Here is a 3,671-nt window from a genome sequence, read left to right as displayed (position 1 = left end):
CTGCCTCACAATCATCGGTTGGTCAAGGTTCCAACGCCGAACCAAGTTTCGTTCGTATTGTACCTCATAATCGTAATCAAGAGATTTGGAGCAATTGGGATTTGGTTGAATTGAGTGATGACCATTCATTGAAGGCTCGGTGCAAGTTTTGTGGGATTTATTTAAACCCACTTTCGAATTCAAATTTGAAGAAACACATCGAAAAACCGTATTGCAAGGCGTTGAAAAAGAACGTCAACTTGTCATCAGTGGCAACCTTCAGTAGTTGTCTTCAGTGGCAAACATCTTCAGTAGTTGTCTTTTCTTTATCAGTTAATTGTTTATTTTTATGTTAATTGTTTTTTTTTATTTTTCATGTTATACAAATACGAATCGTAGTTTAGAATCCAAATCGCAAAAGAAAAACGAAAAAAAAAATAAAAAATTTTTACACTGTAACCGGTTGGAACCGGTTACGGTACAGGAACCGGGTTAGGAACCGGTAAGAACCGGTTAGATAGGTTAGGGGTCCGAGGGTGGGAGAACCGGTTCGAGCCTGGAACCGGTTTAAAAGGGGGTTTTGAATATAGGAACCGGTTAGGAACCGGTTCCGGTTCCTAGTCCCAAACTGTTTTGAACATGCCTAGATTGGTCAATGGTTGTTGCTTTGTCCGGATACTTCGGAGGATATGGAGTTAGTTGGTGAATTATAGAATTAGTGTTTTATTACGTTGCATGGAGGATATGGAGTTGGTGAATTATAGAATTAGTGTTTTATTACGTTACATGTTAGCCTATATAAAATGTTAGCCTATATAAAGACATATTAGTTTATCATATTAGTTTATTGAATAAAGTGTGTGCAGAGCTTTTACTTTCCATAGCACTTTCATATTTCTTGCTTCCTTCCTTATTTTACAACATATCTTCTTATTCTTTGTTCATGTTACATACATAGATACGTGAGTTTTGTGTGTTAACTTGGGCCTGAACCAACGAAACGAACTATTCTTTCGCCTTTTACTAAAGAATACCGTGTGCTTGTTGTTTGAAGTGGCATACGCTTATTTTTGGAGAGACCCTTCTTTTATTGAAGGGCTCCAACCAATGTCTTAAGTTGAAGTTTTAAGTTTTTTAGAACTTTGCTTAAATCTTTCTGAGTCGGCCACTCTTTTCTATTTTCAAATTTGTGTTGACTTTATATTGTTAGCATATAGGTATGGTATGAGCATTGGTAACAACGAGTAGCTCATACCAAATCTGGAGTGAAAAGAGTATTTTTTTTAAAGATGAGGGGTATTAGCATTCGTAACCGCGAGCATAAGTGCCAGTGACGGCCTAACAATTTTAGGGGCCTAAAGTGAAGGAAAATTTTGGAGGCCTTCTTCAACTTTTATGAGTATAAAACCTACTCATTTATTCGGATTTGACACAGGTAATAATAAGTATTTATAAAACAAATGTAGTATCATGCTAGTCAATAATATTTTATTATGTAGTGATCGCTACCAACTTGATGTTATATATCGATAGGTTGTTGTGCTACTTATATAAAATTATAAAATTTGGAATTTTTTTTAAAAAAGTGTGTGATTTACATATAATATAAATAAAAGGCATATGCATAGAACTAAATAACAACAGACAAAAATTAAGCAACAAATAAGAACAAATAAATTACCGTACGAATTATGAAAGACAATAAATGTGTGAAAAAAATAAGAAACAAAAGGACTTAAAAAAATGATAAAACTAAGAGTCGAACTTGCATTGGTAAAACGGAATGCAAGTTGAGGTTGAAATAATTGTATTTAGCCAGCGAGTGGACAGAAGACCATGCTACAAACAGTGGATTGCCTCATTAACATATGTTTCTATAAATACATATATACAAATTACAAAGTTTAAAATGGAGGCCATATTTATTTGTGGGTCTCAAGCCCTAGCTTGACCTAATACGGGTCCTGCCAAATGCTCATCCCAAATTTAGAGAGTATTATTAAAAGTAGTATTATTCTCAAATTCGGAGTGAAAAGAGTATTTTTAAAGATAGTATTATTCAAAGGTAATGGGCTAAATTAACACTTGTATTCTAGTTCTAAAAAGGGGAGGCTTCTTCTGGCACATGGCTACTGCATATTCACACAAGCCGTTGTTCCAATCACACAACTTTGAGTACTGAGATCTCATTCATCTTAGTTATATACCCGTAAATATAAATACAACTATTTAAATCCAAAATTAAGAAAAACTCATTTTCCTATTTTGTTAAAAAAAGAAAACTCATTTTAACAATATTTTCAACAAGTTTATGTTAAGATCGTATTATATGTATATATTAATTATGAAGTTTCTGGTAAGACACAAAGTACTACTGTTCTAGCCCTACAGGTTCTTAAGCGTATGATACAAACATCCAATGCATATCTTTATCTACAGGCAGTTGCAAATTGTCAATGATATCATTCATTAGTGGGCACGTGATGTTTGATGATTGGTTAGTTGTTTATGCCAATAGTGTACTAGCTGGTAAGTAGTTGGTACAACCCTTCCTCCCATTGTTTACTAATATAGTAATATGTTTTTTTTTTCTAACATCTTTTCTTTTAATTTTTATTTTGTTATTAACTTATTATAATTGTATGTATATTGTATATATATAATTATTACAACTTTTTGTTGCATTAGAAGTTGTACATAATGCTTATGGGTTTGTACAATGCATTATGGGCTGTACATAGTTTTGATGGGGTTGTACAACGAGCATATCTTTGTCATTTAAATTATCGTTGGTCATTATATAATCAAGGTAATAAACTACTTATCATTTTTACATATTACATCATTGGTGGTGAATGTTTTTGGGGTTTTTTTACATATCCGAATACAGAAAGCTGAATTGGTATTTTGGATAGTTACATGTTCATGTCTCCAGAGACCAAAGATTCAGCAATTCGCAGAAAAGGAAACCAAACTACCAACATATAATTCTACAACATAGACGTGAACAGCTTTGCATTTTACTTCAATTTATTGTTTATTTCTCATTGTGACCCACCGTAGATTTTGATAATGCATATAATGTGGTAACCATAAAGACAACTATGAGAATAACTTGAAAAGTGCTTATAAACAGAAGATGAAACTTATTGCTCTTTCTTGAATGAGATTTATTAGATTTACCATAAATCATAATGACCCTACATATGGGCTATGGGCATTTAGGTTTACTATCTCGTGCTTTTCGGTCTCTGAAACAAGGACATTCATCTTTATGCCTAACAACGCCTCAAGGAACGCATAAGCATACTCGACAACAACTGTTACAAGTATTCAGACAATTTCTGTAGGAATATGGGTTACTTTTTATTAAAAATAAAATAATCGTTAACGATACTCTCGTTAGTAATGGGAAATATACGAGTACAATATCGTTTACAAAATCGAATATAATGAATATAATATACAGTTTTCATATTCAAATTTGATAAGATAATGCGCCTTCATCAGGTAATTCATGTAATAGCTTCGTCTTGTGTCTTCATCACACTGGTCATCGAATAAGCTTCTTGAATCGCGTATTCTCGAACGATCTTTCCTGTAGTCTTCAACGAGAGCTTGATGTGTATCTTCTTGTATGATCCTTTGCTACAAAAACAAACAAACTAATGTTGACGGTTGAGGCTGAGACA

At 33.1% G+C, this 3,671-nt stretch overlaps 1 pseudogene; it reads left to right on the top strand.

The window, feature by feature from the left end:
* The first annotated feature begins 918 nt into the window (after nt 1–918).
* Nucleotides 919–1,078, top strand: LOC143582945 (U5 spliceosomal RNA; annotated as a pseudogene).
* Nucleotides 1,079–3,671: the final 2,593 nt, after the last annotated feature.

This window comes from Bidens hawaiensis, unplaced genomic scaffold (assembly GCF_021521415.1).
Source record: "Bidens hawaiensis isolate Kalapana, Puna unplaced genomic scaffold, B.hawaiensis_p1.1 tig00032067_1, whole genome shotgun sequence".
NCBI classification, from domain to species: Eukaryota; Viridiplantae; Streptophyta; class Magnoliopsida; order Asterales; family Asteraceae; genus Bidens; species Bidens hawaiensis.
This window is presented reverse-complemented; position numbering and strand designations above follow the sequence as displayed.